The sequence below is a fragment of the Eumetopias jubatus genome, unplaced genomic scaffold, assembly GCF_037043125.1.
Source record: "Eumetopias jubatus isolate StellerSeaLion01/CBP00866 unplaced genomic scaffold, mEumJub1_p1.0 scaffold_2, whole genome shotgun sequence".
NCBI classification, from domain to species: Eukaryota; Metazoa; Chordata; class Mammalia; order Carnivora; family Otariidae; genus Eumetopias; species Eumetopias jubatus.
Window position 1 is genome coordinate 153,728,228 of NW_028274808.1, and position 20,629 is coordinate 153,748,856.

The window sequence follows — 20,629 nt, forward strand, 5'->3', positions numbered from 1 at the left end:
TTCTTTTTTTTCATCAAAGTATAGTTGACACACAATGTTAGTTTCAGGTACACAGGTTCTTCTTATAGAACCATGATGTTAAGGGAAGGAGAGCATCTTTATTTACCAAGCTAACAACAATAACTTACTGTGATCTTTCTAGTCTGTGCTGAAATGTGGAGGATACCTTTTAGGCAAGCTAAAACCAAAAGAAGGATAAGGAAATGGACACTCTGGGTGAAAATGAATCCAACTTGGGCCTCCTCAACTCTCCAGGGCTAATGTAGCAGTGGAAAATGGGATGAGGGTGGCTGCAAGTTGGCCAATCTTTGAGATCAATGACGGTATAGTGGTGTTACAAGTACTCTCTATGTGTAAATCTTACTTAAAACATACAAATCATTTGGGGGGAGGGGACAGAGACTTTTATTCATGCTAAGTTGCAGCTGTGGCCCTCGTGGAAAATAAGAAAATGCTGATTGATGCCTCATAAATATCCCATGCCAGTAATTTATTATATGAGATATTTATTTTGCTTTTATAAAAGTTATTATAAATATACTCCAACAGAGTTGAAAGCTTAGTTTTCCAACTAGAACTATAGTTGCTTTCATTTATGCAATTTATTTATGTCTGCTTAAATCTTTTTTTTTTTTAAGATTTTATTTATTTATTTGAAGGGAGCACATGAGCGGGGGGGCAGGGTGAGGGGAGGGGCAAAGGGAGAAGCACACTCCCCACTGAGAAGGGAACCCAATGCAGGGCTCAATCCCAGGACCTGGAGATCCTGAGCTGAGTCAAAGGCAGCCACTTAACTGACTGAGCCACCCAGGTGCCCTGCTTAAATCTTTTAAACATATTTTAAAATACAGCATTTAATGCACCAAAATTACTATTAGGCTCAGTATTATAATACTTACAGAAAATATAATACATCAAAATCAGAATATTTGCAAAACTACTAAATACTAAATACCACTATTAATACTGAAACACTACTAAAATACTAATGCTATATACTAAATACTACTACTAATACTAAAAAAATAAATTAAAATTCATTTATTAGCAATAATTCTGCACATTTCCATTGCCAAAAATACAATGCTAAACACTAACTCTCCATTGCCTTGTTACCATAATGTTCTTGCGAATTTATTGTTAAAGAACAAAGGCACCAATTTTAATTCATGGTTTACTTTACTTACTGGACTACTACAATTTGGATCCAAATGATTTTTGAGTCAGGCATAACATTTTTTGGAATGATTAGTTTTTTCTTACATATAACTATTTTCATTCTATAAGGATATGCATTAAATTCTAAATAACTGTATTACAAAAAGTACTTCCTGAAAATTCTTATCCCTATATTTTTATAATAGTCTGTAAAAAATGTATGTATATACCACAGATCTCAATATGGGATCCACTGCAGAACATTCCTCATCCACAAATTCTATCGAAAAATATTAAATGCTTAGTGAATCAAACCAATATATGACAAATCTCTTTTTCCAATAGAAATAATGTTAAAATTGAATGGCATGTTTAAGATCTAGAATCCCTATTCTCTAAAAGTCTCCCCAAATGAAAGAGTCCACTCTTCATTCTGCCTTATGAATATGTATGAGCACAATTTAAACTTTCTAAAATACCCCTAAATGCATTTAAAAAGGTAACATAGTAGTGACACATGGTAAAAGCCTAGAAAATGGAGCCCTGTCTTAAGTAGTCCCAAGCCTGAAAGACCATGAAATGGAGAACCAAGTCCACAGTCTGAAAGACCCTTCTGGTATAGTTGTGCAGGGTGGCTAGAAGAGGCATGAAGGAGGTGGCCCAGAGGACCTCTCTGAAAATAAAATTACTGTTAGACTCACTACAAAAATAAAAAAAAAAAATCTAACCTGAAATGGTACAAGTTACTGTTGAGTTTATCAAATTGTAACTGCCCGAATAAAATTCTATAAATATATCAAGACTTAAAGATGTAAAATGCAGAAGTTAATATATTAGAATTCCTCGTTAATTTTACACCACTGTGGATAATTTTCCCAAAATATTCATGTGCACTGATGTGTGTGTTTTTTGTAAGGACTAAGGAAAAGATGAATTCCAAAATGCAAATTTTGAAGATCATTATTTGTTTTAAGTTAATCTCTTAACTTTGAATGAAATTGTACTGAAGGTCAAAAATCTTAGACTGAAGCTAATTTTTCACATTATTTTACTGTGCGTGCCAGGACCTCCCATTTACTGGAACTGACTGACCTCCACAGTATGTTATATTGCTTTTATCCAAAAGCCAGTTTGATTCAGCACTTTTCATCATGTTCAAGGCTAGTAAATTTCAAAACCTGTCCATTCTAGCCAATTATCTCACTTTTTCCTCCCCTAAAAAAACTCCTTATGTTACACTTTTTATCTTATATTACTTAGAATTTTGCCCACAGAGATTAGACGTTGTTTACAACACAAGGTATATCAGCCACATTCTTCTGCCACAATTCAAAGCCACCTTATTAACTGTTCCCCTTTTGTTTAGCCTGGGCGGGAAGACAGGCAACAACTAATGCTATCATGGGGTAGACACAAAACCTAGAAGATACAGCCTCGGAAGGTCAGGTACATGCCAGCCCTGCCATGGAACCAAAGAAAAGTCAGTCAGTCAAAAAGAAAAAACAAAACAAAACAAAACACCTGGGAAATAACCTTTTGAATTGTGAACATGATGAAGAAAGATTATCAGCAGATGATGAAGCTTCACTTATATTAAAACCCAGTATCTGGGGGCGCCTGAGTGGCTGTTGGTTAAGCATCTGACCCTTGATTTCGGCTCAGGTCATGATCTCAGGGTCATGAGATCCGGTCTCATGTAGGACTCCACACTTGGCATAGGATCTGCGGGAGATTCTCTCTCTCTCCCCATCCCTTTGCCCCTGCCGTCACTTGCCCTAAATAAATAAATAGATCTTAAAAAAAAAATTTATCTGTAGCAATGTCACAAATGGTTTTTATCAAGTTCTTCTTTGCTAGATTCTAAGTTCCCAGAAATGCAGAAGTATTATTCAAGTTGATGCAATTAATAAAAATTAGTTCAAATGTTCTGTATATCAAGATAATACCTAATATTGATCATTCAAATGAGCATGTTTTGAAGAATTTATCATTTTTCTTCCCACCTTTCTCTGTAGAGAGAGACGGCTGTGAAATTCCATTAACACTTTTCTGCCTCTTAATAGCATGATCAACAGTACAACTTTACAGGTGACTTGGCTGTAGCCATAAAACATAAGATGCTCTTTTTTGACATGGTTACTGGGACCTATGACCTTGGTCTTCCTAACTTGTATTGGTACTTACTCAAAGGCTCTGTGTTTTTTTTTTTTTAAAGAAACTTTGTTGAGGCGCCTGGGTGGCTCAGTCGTTGAGCGTCTGCCTTCGGCTCAGGTCGTGATCCCAGGGTCCTGGAATCAAGCCTACATCGGGCTCCCTGCTCCACGGGGAAGCCTGCCTCTCCCTCTCCCATTCCCCCTGCTTGTGTTCCCTCTCTATGTCTCTCTCTGTCAAATAAATAAATAAAATCTTAAAAAAAGAAAAAAGAAACTTTGTTTTTCCCCCAGACATAGTATACACTTTCAGTACAGTGTATTTTTTTCCTCTCCCATTCTGGAGAACCCAAAAGATAAACAACAATTTCAGTACTGGCAGTACTGGTCATAGGTCAATTATACTACTCTAATAATTCTCCATTTCATTAGGTAAAAGTAAGTTTTCACTCAGCAAAATCTGAATCCAGATAACATGGTCCTTTGCTACATTTGCCCATTTGGAGTTCTGTGTGTAGAGGGTAGTTTAAAGAAAAGGTTAATTAACACAGCTGTGGCCTACATGCTACATTTTCTAGACTAAGACAATTTCAATTCAGTTCCCCTAGAAATCAGTTGACTGGAATTCTTGGCTTTCTCCCAGGCAGTTTCTTAAAAAGGTTACCAGCTTAATTGAATGAAATCAGTGTCTGCAACCATCAACAATTATCTATAGAGCAATACTTGTTATTAGACTGAATAAAATCAAAGTTAGAAACCAACCACAATTATTTATGGAGCAGTAATTCTCAATATGGGCCACTTTGATTGCATCTGTAACTATTATGGAAACTTCCTGAAATCTACTTGTTTATTCTTTCATGCAGACGCCATGCAGATAATCAAACACACCAACCAACAAGTCTATCTCAAAACAATTTTCATATATTTCAAAGAAAGACAAAATTAACCTGGATCAAATGAGAAAAGTCTACACTAAATGGTTAAATAATCACAGCCTATTTTACCCACAACTATGAAGCTCTCTATATTACGTTTGCTGTTAGCCAGTCACTCCCACTATATGGCATGTTTTTTTCCGTTATCATTACTTATGTCTCCCTGGCCCTGGGAACATTTTTTTATTCATTTGAGAAAAGGATGCCCACAGTTTTGACGGACAGAACTTGAAATGACCGAGTAACATAGTCATAATCACATTGTACCGAATGCCTCCCTAGATGACTAGTAGCACATCACGTATCATTTAAGGCTTTTTCTGGCACCTCATAGTAGACAGACACTCCATTCAAATGGGAGAAATTCAGAAGTATTTATTCTTCTTGCAAAATGAAGGGTTAGAATTAAACTTAAAATTTCAGAGATTAGACTTTTCCATGGTCTTTTTTTAATGTACCAGCTATAAAGACAACTGCTTTGTCATTTACATTCAATTACAGCTAATATTAAAAGGACTAAACCCCAATCACGAGTTCACTATTTCTTAGGAATAGTCTGATTTTTTTTTTTTAATGCCAAAGGGAATTAATACATTATTTTAAATTCCTTCTTTCTAGGAAAATTAGGGGTATCTTTACTACAAAGCTCAATCTCTATTAAAAAGTATTTTACATACTGTAAATCTCATTCCAATTATTACATTCAATAACAAATAACAGTTATCTTATATTTAGGAAACAGTTTATCTTATATTTAGGAAATAATACAGCATAAAGCAAATTGAGAATGAACTCTTTCTGCAAAGATTTTACATTTGCCTTTTTAACTTAGCTATTAATTATCTTCCTAATGACTAAATATATCAATATTACATTAAAAATTTTTCAGAAATCTCAAATGTGAAATTTTCTCCTTTGTACTGGAGTCTAAATTCATCTAAATATGCACAGTTCCTAATACACCTGAGCCCTATTTTTATAAATCTTCTCTGGCACTGTCACTGAGACGGGAGGTGCTGGTACTTTGTCCCAAACTATTTGAAAAGACATGTCCTTTTGTGTTTGACTTAGAGTAGTTTTTGAGAGTAGGTGGCAGTGCATCACAGGACAAAAATAATGAACTGGTTCCTTATTATTCAAAATAAAGGTGTCCATGGTTCCTGGTGAATAGGTGGCATTGTATAAAGTAGGACGAAACTAGGGGAGACAGAAGTCCTCAACTCCTGTTTCCCTTCTCTTTTCTCAATCAAGGTAAATGCTCTTAATATTGACTATGATAGAACAAATATGATTAGGAGGAAACTGGGCCCAAAATAAAGGTCATGGGAGGACACCAAGGGAGAGATTTTTAAATAAGTTCAGGATATAGGCCCAGGCAGTAAGCAGCCCAGGTTATTGAAAGAACAGAGAGTGGAGATTAGTAATACACTGTTCAGAGAATGTAAAAGCAAAAGTTGCCCAAATTTTTTTTAAGAAAGTGAAGTCTAGAAATAACACCATCATGAGGTTAACATTTCTTCCTGGTAAAACTGAAACAGCTATAAAATAGAATTAGCACTTACAGAGGAAAGGGGTGATTCCTGAGAAGGTTACCCCAAACTGAATTTATTTTCTAATTTTGAAAGAGTTACTGTTATCAGGGAGAATTTAGACACTCAGTGTATGGAATTTCATAAAGGTTTTTATTAAAAAAATAAGACACAATACATAGGAATGAAAAATGTATAATTATGTAGTCATAGGTGGCTAAATGACCATACTACACAGGTGGTTATGAAATGACCAGAGCTTTCCCAGAATCTATGGTACTGCTAAAAAATAATTTCTGATAACTGTTACATATTAAAGATGACCCTTACAGAGAAGTCTTGATTCCTTCAACAAGCAATAATGTTGAAAGGAGAAGCTTGTAAACATGGCTTACTTCACCCTTCCCGGATCTCCGTTTATCCTCTTCAATCTCCTCTTTCCTTCTCTGTCTCCCCTCAAAGTCTAACATTTAGCCCCACAGAACTCAGTTGCTTAAAAGAACAATCCTCTCTTAGCTTTGGACCCTCATAAATGTTGTTTCCTTCTGCCTCAAAGAAGTTCTCCTCACTTTGCATGGCAAATCCTAGAGCCTTTCAGACTCAATTTAGATGTTTCTTCAAAGGAGATACTCTCTTTGACCTCCCTGGCTGGTTCCAAAGTCCTTGTAAATACTACCTTGAAACACTGTATTATATTTTGTATCATATTTTACTGTGATTCTTTAATCACAATTACATGTTTCTTCTATTCAGCACTATGCTTTAAACCACCTCTTGAAAAAACAAAGATGACTGATTTGTATCCGCACCACCACCGCACGCACACCACACCGTGGCTGACTTCAAAATACCAATCATCTAAATTCTTAGAAACACCTTGGCAAATTGATATTTTTCTTTTTTTTTAATTTTATTTATTTATTTGACAGAGAGAGACACAGCGAGAGCAGGAACACAAGCAGGGGGAGTGGCAGAGGGAGAAGCAGGCCTCTTAATACAGATGAAGAAACTAGGTTTGGTTGCATATGATGACAAAGGTCATAAACACGTCTCTCAAATCAAGTCATAGTTCAAATCTTTGTGTGTCAAGGTGTAGTCTATGACAGAAACTGCTAAACACTTTTCACTTACCTTATTTAATTCTCACAGTCACCCTGAAATACACATTTGTGGTTGAAAAAAAATGAGACTCGGTGATACTAAATAATTTTTCCAAAATCGGAAAGGCAGTAAATATCAAAAATAAGAGTCAAATCTACATTAGCTACACCAAAGCCTTTGTTCTTACCATTACACTCTAATTCTGACATAAATTATACTACACTACACTGTCTCTAGTCATTTCATTATTTATTAACAAGTAGATCAAGCAATGCCCAGGGAAAAAAACAGACAGAAATGTACACTTGTGGTTCTTCCTATGAACAGCTGTTGGCTAAATGCTTTGGTAGGAGGTATCAAAATCAGTTCATTTGGGCCTTCGTCTCTCATCCTTATAGTATAAAACAACCAAACCATTATTAGGTTCTAAATACTATTCAAATATTTCACATCTTTACAGGTTTAATATTCAATGAAACCATCTTCAAATATTTAAATCATTCTCATCTCTTCTGACTGTGACCTCATATGGTATTAATATCTAGTATGTTCATCATGTGTTTTGACACTTAATCATACACATCTCATAAACACCAATGAAATCTGAAGTTCCTTGATTGTTAAGACCCATCTTTTACTTCTTCAGGAATCTCTGAAGCCTCTAGCATGGTGTCAGATACCAAGTACTTATTCAAATGTTTCCTAAATTGAATCATAAAGTAATGATTTTTGAAATTGTAGGAAAGAGAGAATCTAATATGTCACTAGCATATATCTTGGTAACCTATTTGAGTCTGCATTGATTTACATCACTTTATAATAGAATCACATAGATTTCCAATGAAAGTGAATATTTTAGAATATAAACATGTTCAAAGAAAAAAAAAGTACAGGAGTAAGATATAAAAAGCCAACACTGCCATTTTCCTCCTTTCTCTCAACATGTCAGTGAGAGACTAACTTGCAGCTGAGACTTCATGCAATACAAACATGGTGAGGATAAAACTGTAAAGACCCTAGGCTGTGAGGAAAATTGCTTTGCTTGGTTGCTTAGATTTAAGAAAAAGCCTGAACAATTCTGAGTAGTGATGGTATTCTATTAAATCATCATGCCATTTGTCTTGATTAAAAAATAATTAAATACGGGGGCGCCTGGGTGGCTCAGTCGGTTAAGCATCTGACTTTTTTTTTCAAGATTTTATTTATTTATTTGACACAGAGAGTGAGAGAGCACAAGCATGGGGAGCGGCAGAGGGAGAAGCACTCTCCAGGGAGCCCAATGTGGGGCTCGATCCCAAGAGCCTGAGATCATGACCTGAGCTGAAGGCAGACGCTTAACTGACTGAGCCACCCAGGCACGCAAGCACCGGACTCTTGATTTCAGCTCTGGTCATGATCTGGGGGTCATGGTATCGAGCCCTGCTTCAGGCTCCACACTCAGTGGAGAGTCTGTTTCTCTCTCTCTCTCTCTCTCTCTCTCCCTCTGCCCCTCCTCCCATTCATGCTTGCTCGATCTCTCTCTCTCTCGCACTCTCAAATAAATAAATCTTTAAAAAATAATTAAATATCGTGACAATGAGAAGATGTTGGTCAAAGATTTTTTTGGAATAATCATGAATTAGTTTTGAGATAAGCTCAATTGATGGAGAGGCATGCCTGAAGTGATATTAAGAGCTAATGAAGCAAATATGGGAATGCTTTAAAATCTTGGAAAGACAGGTAAAAATAAATTAGTATCTTCTTATTTTGGATATGGGATTTAAGGAAGCAAAGTATATACAGACTATTTTTTATTTCACTTGCAATTCAAAAGTATCTAATTATATTTCCTAAAACTGAGTTGCTTTATTTTATTGACATATATGAATAATATATGATTACTCCTGAGGTAGTTAACTTATCTATTCTTTATAGTCACATTCATGTTATAGTTTTGGGGGCTACAAAGGATAAGTATGAATGTACCTGATCCAGATCTAAGCATGTTATGTGCATTATGTTATTTGATATAACATAATCAGAAGACAGTACTATTTGCATGGTCCTTATACAGGGATGGAGATCAGGGAGATAAAGTAACATCCTCAAAGTCACACATCCTAGAGAAATAGATCAAAAATTAAAAAAAAAAGAAATAGATCAAAAATTTGACCCCAAGTCCCCATGAACTATTTAATGATGTCACATATGCCACATGCTTACACAACCCAGGAGGTCCAGATAGGTCCTAAATATTGCAAGAGCTATATGTAGACAAGATTCTGATATAGATGGAAAGGTGATCATCAGTACCAAAACCATGGTCTCTTATAGAGCAAAGTATGTCTTCATTTGGGGATTTTCTGATGTTGTAATAAAGAGGAGTCTTTTTTTACTGGTATCCAGACTATAATTTATCAAATGGCCTGGTCCATGAGTCCATGCAACACTAAGAAGCAAGATCCCCTGGGATTGCTAGTGTTGAGTCTTGATGAGGTAGAAATGTTAATATCCAGGCTAAAGTTTAAAAAAAAAAATACATTAGTCCTGGGGGAATGAGGGAGCTGGTCGCTAAAATAAACACTTTAGGGGGCTCTAACCTGCTCCTACTCACATACCTCTTCTTACTCTCAGAGAAAGAACAAGCAGCTGGGACCACATGCACAATTTCCCCACAAATTGCCCGGCCTTCTGCCCAAAAGTACATGTGTGTACACACACACACACACACACACACACACACACACACACACACTCACTCACACACACACACACACTCTATCTTAATTAAGCAAAATGGATCTCAAAATAGCATCAAGTAAAATAATCTTTTAAGTTCATATAAACTAACTACGAAAAACAGTGATAACATAGTAACATTGCAAGTATTGATTTTTGCTTCAAGACTATTAATTATATCATACATACCAAAATATTATCAATAGTGTGATTTTTTTAGTTGACTTTTAATACTTCTCTCCATCTTTTAAAAATGGAACCCACAATATATAAAGTATTCCTGAACTACCTTATTTAATTGTTAAGTTCAAAGAACTCTAATCTTTTTTAATGCATACCTCATCTATAAATATAAGTGAATAGGTTCACCGGCCCATACAATATAAACTTGCTACCCAAGGATTATAATGGCTTTCAAAATAACAATAAACAGTACTAATTAGAAACCATGAATAAATACTAAAACTATGTTTTGAATAACTGTCTTTTTTCTTCTCTCCAAAATTTAGAAGCAAATGGAATTCTTTTATTTCTTCCAACAGAGTTAAAAATTGGACCAAGATCAGTTTCTTGACATTGTGATCTATCACAGACTACAGCGATATTATTCATAGGAGACCAAATGTGTCAGGGATAGACTTAGGAATATGGATCTAATAGAAATACTGCATTTCAATTCTGAGAAATTCAAGATACTGGAAAGTGAAGTGAAAGCACTGAATACATTTTACAATGAAACTGACTCTAAGAGCTATGGGCAAGATTTGTCACAGGTTGTGGAAAGTACATTAAGCACTTTTCAGTATGCTTTTGTGTTCAGCTGAAAAATACTGTTTTAAAATTTTCATGTTTGAATTCTTGCTAAAATCTGGTTTTATATGAATGTGTGTGTGTGTGTGTGTGTGTGTGTGTGTGTGTGTGTGTGTGTGTATAAAAGACCTCAAGCATAAAAAATAAGAAAGTGAATCCCAAAAATGTTAAGACTTTTAATAGGAAAAATATTAAATTTAGTTTTTCAAAGGCACAGATTCTTTTTCCATAAATACAAATGACAGTATGACTACAGAAAATCAAATGCACCACAAATTTAACTAGCTTTGTATTTTAAAAACGTGATTCTATCCTGGATGTCCTCAGTCATCCTTAGAGGTTATAAACCCAGTTTGTTCCCAGATAACACTTGATGGGAGATAAAAATTAACATAAAGTGAATCACTGGCAAAGTAAGAATGTGCTTCCAGTGTTTGATTTGGTCTTCATTAACTCACAATATTTCTTCCCACAAAACAAATAAACAAACAAAGGAAGCTAACCTTTGGAAATTTATCTTGAGAGATAAAAATGATGTTCCTGAAAATGTCAAGTCCTTTTACCAGGCTCATGCCCAGAAAAAAAAAAAAAAAGAAAGAAAAAATGCTGGTAATTATTGGTACCAACACAGAGAAAACTCAAGAGTTTTCATAAAATCTACTCCGCTTTGCAGAAAAGATGACTTTCAATTTACTTTTAAATTCTCCCCAAGGAACCATGAGAGACTATGGACTCTGGGAAACAAACTGAGGGTTCTAGAGGGGAGGTGGGTGGGGGGATGGGTTAGCCTGGTGATGGGTATTAAAGAGGGCACACACTGAATGGAGCACTGGGTGTTATATGCAAACAGTGAATCATGGAACACTACACCAAAAACTAATGATGTAATTTATGGTGATTAACATAACATAATAAAATAAAATTTAAAAAAAATTCTCTCCCAGATAAATTTCAAACAAACGATGCAATAATTTAAAGCAATACACAAATAATCACGAACAGGGAAGGAAAAGGCATACATTTTGGATTAATGGATAATTAAAAGGATGATTAGAAGATAGCCAAACAGCTCATGTTCATTTTGTCTCAGGATTCTGTCAAAGAGAATTACCAGTTGACTGGAAAGAGCAGATGAAAGATTGATCAGAAGGAAAACGAAAGCTGAAGAAAATGTTGAGAAACCCTCACTTGCTAGAAAAATATTCCAATCTCCTGAACCACCTGACCAAGAACCAGATTTTTTTGAGAGAACTTGCAAAATGGATCCAACAACTGCAGTAATCTTTGAAGGAACTTAAAAGATTGGAGTGGGGCCAGAAGACTACAGGCAAACCAACAAATGCATTTTCAGTTTGCAAAAGAGAATAGTAAATTCTTCAAAATATCCACAGAAGAGTTTTACATTATTCTTTAAAAAGCGTCCATAAAAACTTATTAGGAATTGATTTGTGTAGTGCTAGAAAAGGATTATTGTTTGTCAGGGGCTACTGTGGCTACACTAACCATGAGCTATCTGAAATGAAGGAATGAAAAACAGACCGTATAGTGCAGTGGTTACAAGTGAGAGCTTTATATTTAACCTCCCAGGACTAATTTACCATCAGTGTGATCTGGGCAAGTAATTTCCACTCCCTATATCGTGGCTTCTCCTCTGTAAAACAGTAGTAACAGCCCCTCTTCATAACAGTGTTGTGAAAAAATAAATGCATTTAATAGATCCCCAGGACAACATAAGACAAGAATGCACATCTCCCTCAGAGTAAATAATCAAAAATGGCATCTCTCACTATATAACATCATCATTTCAGAACCTACCAGACATATAGAGCAGGGAAATGCAGAAGATAGAGTTTAACTGGTTTTAACAAGGCGACAGGCAAGATCACTCATGACAGTCGTGTCCACACATTAGAAAATAGACAAAAATCAAACTGACGTTTGCAAGAGGAACCCGAAAACCATTTTCATAAAAGAACCAGCTGAATCATTTCAGGGCCTCTAGATCACCAGTCTATGTAGACTATAACTTCTGTGCCATAAGAGCTACTTCGGAACAGAAGCTCTTTGCTTGAGAATTTTCCACTTTAAAATTTCACAGAAGTGAGCAAGTCTGTGTTCAAGAGCCACAGGCTATCCACCCCGACTGCCAACAACAAATGGATTCAGCAGTCAGGTAATGTCATTCTGATACCAGCCCACAGCACTGTTCTTTAACCTAATGTGTGGTCACTATATTTACGTTACATTTTAATTACTTTGTGTATATTATCCATCCCATTCTTCACACTAACGTAAAAAGTGCAAGAGTGTTAAAAGTGGTTAAGAAGGGGTATGTTATGACAGTGATGAAAAGTTAATAAGAAAGGAACTACTAGAGCTGAGATGTGCACTGAGTCAAGCACAGTGAGGACTCTGAAAGATAGAGAATAAATCAGAAAACAGATAAAACAATCTGGGCTGATCCCTGAGAAAGAAAAGTAATGGGCAAAAAGGAAGAATTTTGAGTATGTGGATAACCAGAGGGTCAACATCTATCTCTCTTGGATGCCTGTAAACCTGATGTTCGTTCAGGAGACAGAAAGTCATTCTGAAATATAATAAGCATGGTAACTACCTCTGAGTAACTTTTGTCAAAATCAAGGGATAATTATAGTTCCCAGGCAAGTTCATACTCCTACAACATAGCAGTGAGGAGGGGCGATCCCCCAAGGGGAGGAGTCTATTTGGAGAGCGATTCACAACAGAGTATCTATCAGCATGAAGCTGAAGAGCATGCCTGATGTAAAGTGATGGTTGTAAGAACTAATAGACTTGGTCTTACAGAGTCGTATCACTTTACTCCTTTTTCTTCTTCTTAGGAGTTTTGAAATAATTTTAAACAGCACTAAGGAAGTGGAGTATTTAACAATAAAACCTGGGTTTCTGGTTTCTCGAAAAATAATCTGAGAATCTGGCCACACGTACACAATATACACCTAACTTATTATGGATTTCTGCTTGGCCCTTTGAAGCTTCTGAATTTAGGATCCCAGATTTCAAACTTCTAAAGAACTGGACCACACTTCTACATGAGGGAGGGAAAGGAGGCAGATCAGCCAACCCTTCTTACACACTCAGACTAAACCCAAAGATTCTGAATGAAAATAAAAATGTAACTGGGCAGAAAAAAAGACACAATGAGGTTGAGAAGTGGTTAAAATAAGAAAAGATAACTCAACCATTATTTTAATATTGATAATGTTACTTGATTATGCAGCACTTTGATCAGCTTAATGTTTATACTTGGAATTAAGCAAAGGTAAAAAATAAAATGAGGCTTTCCTTTAGAAAAATAATCAGGATCACAGAATCAGGGATTGAGAGCTACAAAAGCCTCTGGAGATCATCTGGTTCAATTTAAGAATGAACTAATTTATACGTAAAATTTCAAAGCATTAGAAACTTACTTTAATTATAAAGTACATAATACTTCTAGCAATGAATTTAGTAATTTATAAACTTACAAAAAGGCTGTGGCTATATTCTAAGTCATGCAAATATGAGTGAAACTGAACATATAAACAAAGTTGTGTATATTTCACAAACTAGGCCCTTCTCAGCTCCCTCAGCTCTCACCCCTGTGACCCAATCAGGATGTTTTAATGAATACCCAAGGAAGGTCTGCACCATAATATATTCCCTGGCCTGTTTGGAAATCAGACAACAGTCCCTCCTGGGGTTCAGTCTTTGGTTCAAAGATTTTCCTCTCTTTTTTCCCAGCAAATGAGAACTATGTTCACCACGAGAGTAAGAGAACACTGGTTACACCTGCCTCCAATAAATACACCAAGCCAACACCCCAGAGACAATCAAGGAGGCTAGTAATGGATGTCTTATTCATACTGCAAATACAAGAGTAAATTACCAAATAATAAATGCTGAATCTTTGGAATTGGAATAGCCAGCTTAAAAAAAAAAAAAAAAGTCTTGTGCATGAGTCAGAATCATTAACATAATGTTGCCATGTCTGCAAATTTCTGGCAGGTTAATTTTTGATAGCTGGGGAACAGCAAAGCTTCCAACCAATTTTCTAAATCATCTTTAGGCAAACATCCAGGAGCAATCACCTGTAGACTCATGCCTAAAGGCCCAGGTATGTTTTGAGAAAGCAGTCAGATTCCTGAATGATTTACAAAGTTAACTGTCAGGGCTGCTCATATAACTGGCTTAGACTGAGAATAAATAACTAAAAAAATAAGCATGACACACTTCAAACTCTGTGTCCTCACCTCACCCAGAAGAGGAAAAGAATCAAGAAAAGGTGTAGTTACCCTGACTATTCAAATAATTTTTAGACTCCTACTAATGCAAGGTGCTCCTAGTATGAGGTCACTATACATAAAAATGAAAGCAGGCTTGATTGTAAGCAAAAGAGAGTATGGTCATTAATATGTTTCCTTTTTGCTTTTAATAGGTTTAAAAGCAAAACTTTTTAAAGTTAATCACCCAGCTGAATCTGCAGCCTTCCAGGGAATTCCATATAACACTTACATGTGTTTCCAGCTGAAAACTGGAACCAGCTGAATCATTTCAGGGCCTCTAGATCACCAGTCTACGTAGACTATAACTTCTGTGCCATAATCACTGGGTGCTATAATCCCAGGTTTTGAAATAAGCTTTCAGGGCCCCATTTAATTTGAGACAACTGAAATACAAATAAGAAATAATTCAAAATATAACAATCTGAACAAGTGAGCTATTAGAACTAAGTCTGATGATATGTTGTTGCTTCCAAATAGATAACAGATCAGTTTGGAAAATTAATGAGATATCCACATCTTAAATATAAATGCAAGTACAACCTTTAAAAAAAGAATGTTCATTCCCTGTCTTTAAAAATGTGAATCACTAATTTGTTGACAATGGATTTTTGACCTTTAAAATAAATTCATTGGTCACTTTTGTTTTTCAAATCTTTTGACAAAATATTATAGTAATAATCTTAATGGTACTATATTGGTAAATATTATACTGATATAAGAATTATTTACTTCTTATTATTCCTATGGCATTTTATTTATTTATTTTTTAAAGATTTTATTTATTTATTTAATTGACAGAGAGAGAGACACAGCGAGAGAGGGAACACAAGCAGGGGGAGTGGGAGAGGGAGAAGCAGGCTTCCTGCTGAGCAGGGAGCCCAATGCGGGGCTCGATCCCAGGACTCTGGGATCATGACCTGAGCTGAAGGCAGATGCTGAAGGACTGAGCCAGCCAGGCGCCCCTCCTAAGGCATTTTAAATGAACATTTATATTGGACTTGGCAGTATACTTGGTACTTGTTCTAAGTGTTTTAATATTAGGCAATTCAATCTTCATAAAAACCTTAGAAAATCTTCTATATGAGAAAAGTAATGTATGTCTGCCTGAGAACTACAATGACTTTTCAGCTTTTTAAAAAGAATATTCATCCTTGTGTTGAATGTAAAGGTCCAAGATTAGCAGGATTGTAAACTAAGATTACATTTACAGTGATTTTAGGCCTTTGATGAAACATTTAACTGCTTATTAGAGGGTGACAGAGTTACATTACTTTTGAGAATAATTTACAGAAAAACTATTTTCAAACAAAATCATGTTTATTCCTTGTTGCCTCTCATTCTTCTACAAGGAACAGTAAGGTGCTAGAGATGGCCCCAAGTTCTTTGACACTCCTTCCAATGACACATAAGGTTTATGTCCCCTCCCCTTGAATCTGGGAGGGCTTGTGAGTGCTTCAACCAATAGAATGCGGCAGGAGCAACGCCATGTGCCTTCTGAAGGGAGGTCATAAAATGCCATGCAGTTTCCTCCTGGTTCCTTAGAACACTCCATCTCCGAACATTCCCCCTCCAAACACAGCTGTCATGCTGGGAGAAGTCCAAGCCACATGGAGAGGCCATGCATAGGTTCTCTAGTCAACAGTCCAGCTGGACACAGCCTTCAGGTCACCACAGCCCAGAAAGCAGACTTGTGAGTGAAGGAGCCGCCAAATGATCCAGGCCTCAGAACTGAGACACTCACAGCCTCAGAATCTTCCCCACTGAGGCCTCAGACAACTGTGAAGCAGAGATAACATTGTCACCTTCATGCCCGGTCAGAATTCTGACCACAAAATTTGTGACTATAATAAAACGGTTGTTTTATGACATTTAGATTTGGGATAGTTTGTTATGTAGCGATAGATAAATGGGCCATTACCCTAAATTAGCTGGCTATCTAAGCCTATTTCCAGAATAGTAAAAGTAGTACAAATAAACAGTAGTACAAACTCTCCCTCACAGACCTATAAAACAAGTATAATAAACAGTCCCATGTCTACAGATGAGGAAACTTGTCTTTGAGAGTATAAGTAATCTCCCCAAAGACCCAGAACTAACAAATACCAGAATAAGTATTTACCTGGAGTTATTGGGAGAGCTCAGTTATTAGGAAAGCACTGCTCATTTGAGAGGGGAAAAAAGAAAAAGGACTGTTCATTTCATAAAAGTTCATATCAAAAAGGCATTAATGTAAAGGACAATAATGTATAATCTCAAAGTCATTTTACAACAGTTTAAAAAAAGTATTAATGTAAGTATCACTAAACTATTTCATTCTGAGTATTTACTTGGACTAGCTCAAGTCTGAATAATCTGCAATGCTTAGAATTCAAGAGAGGAAAACAAAGAAGTTAGTATCTCAGGCTGCGAAAATCATCAGTGTCAAATTGTAAAAGTTCCTTAAAGCCCACCAGCTAAGGCCCTCACTATACATCTTCACATAAAAGGTAGCAAATACCACAAGAACCTAACTGACCTTTAAAGATCTAAAGAGAATTAAATTCTCACAGTCATATTATTTAAAAAGCAAGGAGGATCTCAGAGAGCAGCCAATCCAATCCTTCCTTTGAAAAGGGTCCAGGTGGCTTGTCCAAGGCCATCCTTTTCTGACCTCCACATAGAGCCCTTTACTAAAGAGTTTCTGCTCTTCTTTAGGTAGATTGATTATTTCTGTGAACTCAGTAGTTCCCAAAATTTCAGAAGAATCACTGCTGTGGCTAATCCTTTTCCACTTCAAAGAGTGACTACTCCCCAGTTCTCATACACATAGAGTATGAAGCCAGAAGTGCCCATGTTGTATAAGGCATTATAGAAAAGAGACAACACAAGGAGACACCAATTGCAAACAAAGCACATATTAGTCTCAAAAGTGAAATAATTCACAAGTTAATGTGGATCATCCTATCATAAGTGTCCATAAAAGCCTGGAGACTTCCTACTGCCTTAATGTTACAGTAATGATAAGGGAAATGAGAATTAGAAAAGCAACCATGGTGATATTTACTGTGTTCCAGGACAAAGTATCATTCATGCACTATCCCCTTTAACCCTCATACAAACACCATGAGCAGTCAGTTTTTCTCATTTACAGATGAGGAAACTGAAAACTGGAGAAGTAACCATCACGTATATATTGCTGCATCATGTATAGCTGCACATAATTGCTAGCCACACATAATATCCATTTTCTTCTTTTTTCTTTATTTTATTTAATGGGGCAATGCACCCCGTTAAAGACTAGGCTTCCCAACTACTCTTTCAGCTATGTGTGGCCATGTTATTAAGATCAGGCTAATGATACATGTAAGTGTTATATGGAATTCCCTGGAAGGCTGCAGATTCAGCTGGAAAATGCATTCCTTTTGTCCTCCCTGCTTGGCTTCCTTCCTTCCTGCAATATGCAATGTAGATGAGATAGCTAGGGCTCCAGAAGCCATCTTGTAACATGCAGAGATCCTGAGAATGACAGTCAGAGCCAAAATGTTGAAGGAGGCAGAAGCCTTGCTCTCCAAAGATCATGAAGACAACATAGAGCCATGCATTGCCTACTGATAAACTTCTTTTCCAATACAGAGAAATAAACTTCCTAATGTGTTGGATGTTTTGATAAATGCTGTGTGACACAGCTAATCCTTACTAATATATTACTTTTACAGAAAAATGTTGCCAAACAAAATGTAGAAAACTCCTTAAAAAAAAAAATCAGTGTATACCTAATAGTCTACTTTACTGTAATTTCTATTTCATCTTGCAAAAGACTTATACTTCAAGACTGAATGTACAAATTTAAGATAGACACTGGAGACCATAATTGTCTAAACTGCATAATTCTGTTTGAATCATATTGCAGGTAGGGAGGTGAGATGGGGAAAGGAGCTTAGCAAAAAAAAAAAAAAAGAAAGATAGCTTAAAGAAGAATCAGAAATGCTACAGTTAGTCGACTCTAAGCTTTATGCTGTGCACGTAGAATACAACCAACCAAGAAATTCTACCTATTATTTACGCAGTGACAGATAAAGGAAAATGAGGTGTAGCTCGATAAACAAGCTCACTCCTAAAGCAGATTTAGACACTATTCATTCCCTTCTTTTCAGTCTAGAAGGCTGCTTAGCTGGAACTGTAAAATAAATTCCAGTACTCAGAACATTTCAAGGAGGAATAATTTTCAAAACTGGCTCAGGCTTTATTTTTCTTCGCTTTGAAATTGATTAGATGTGCTGGTAAAAGAAAAATTGTTAGTGTCTCAAAGAAAAGAGAGTATTCTAGACAAGTATAAGATAGCTAATTTTAAATGCACTAGCTATTAACCATTTCAACACATTTGTCATCAACTCACAAATAAATCATGTCAGATTAGGTTTTACTGCAAATCAAATTATACCAAAAGATAAAACAATCAATATTTCAATATTAACCTAGTATTTACTATGTAGTAAACTGATTATAAAATAGCAGTGAAATGTGTTTTTTAAAGGACTTTAAATAAACAATAAATGGACTAAGACAGTAGAAATAAAATCACTGATGAGCTGCTTAGTAAGTAATGGAAATCAAACTCAATACTTGGAAAGAAATGTTACATGAATAGTAATTTAATTTAACTTTTCAATTTGGAGCAAGCCTAGTCGTATGTAACTTTCTGAAATGAAGCATTTCAACAACTCACCATGGGTGTGCTTTAGAAGATAATCTGAGAATCTATAAGAATGACAAAAAAAATTTACTATACTGCTCTGTTAAAGAAGGAAAGACAAGTAAATGAGAATGTTTCCATTCAGTGAGTCAACACTGCCTTTCACACGCATAGCAGTTTGCCCCTTTAAAACTATAAATGGCATTCAAACTAAGTCACTATGTTCTCCTTGTGGTGGGGGAAAGTCTGGAGTAAACAGAATAGCTCTGAAACATAAATCAAACTAACTTTGTTGTGAATGATTTCATGTTTCTTTAAAGCATTACTAATAAACAATATTCAAATCAGTTTCTTTGTTGTTAACTGTGTGAGCAAGGAAACATAATAGGGTCAGCATGCAATACATAATTTTCAAATGAATCATGAGTCAGTGAATGATGCACTGGTTTATGTTCCATGAGATGTGGATATTCTAGCACTGGTAATAACTGGCTGAATGGTATCAGTTAATTCATTCAAGAGTGACACGGCAAAAAGACATGCCAATAAAGTTTTACAGGCAGATCTGGGGGTTCAAATCTTGAGGAGCCAGGCAATATAGGAAAGGCATTTTTCATGCCTGAGCTTCAATTTTCTTAAGTGTAAAAATAAGTTAATAATGTATAACTTCCATGGTCACTATAGTCCATAGTTCCTGATTTTGCTCCTGTCAAACAGTTTTTCCTGACCTACAAATGACAGCTATTATTATTATTATTATTATTGACATCTTTGAGTATTATTTTATTATGTAAGAAATTGCAGGGAAGCTGGGAGGATACAATCGGATTTTTTTTTTTTTTAAGATTTTATTTATTTATTTGAGAGAGAGAGAATGAGAGATAGAGAGCACGAGAGGGAAGAGGGTCAGAGGGAGAAGCAGACTCCCTGCCGAGCAGGGAGCCCGATGTGGGACTCGATCCCGGGACTCCAGGATCATGACCTGAGCTGAAGGCAGTCGCTTAACCAACTGAGCCACCCAGGCACCCTACAATCGGATTTTTAATGTGAAAATGTATTAAAAGATAAAACTTCACAGGATGTAAATAATAGCAGAATTACTATTCTGTTACTCAACTAGAAGCATCTGCAACTGACTGAAATTTGTCAGAAAAGAGTCAATACTTCAATACAATTCTGAGGCAGGGAAACAGACAACTGTGAATTATGGCAATAGTTGTGAACTATGGTGGAAAATAAGCCCTTCGAAATA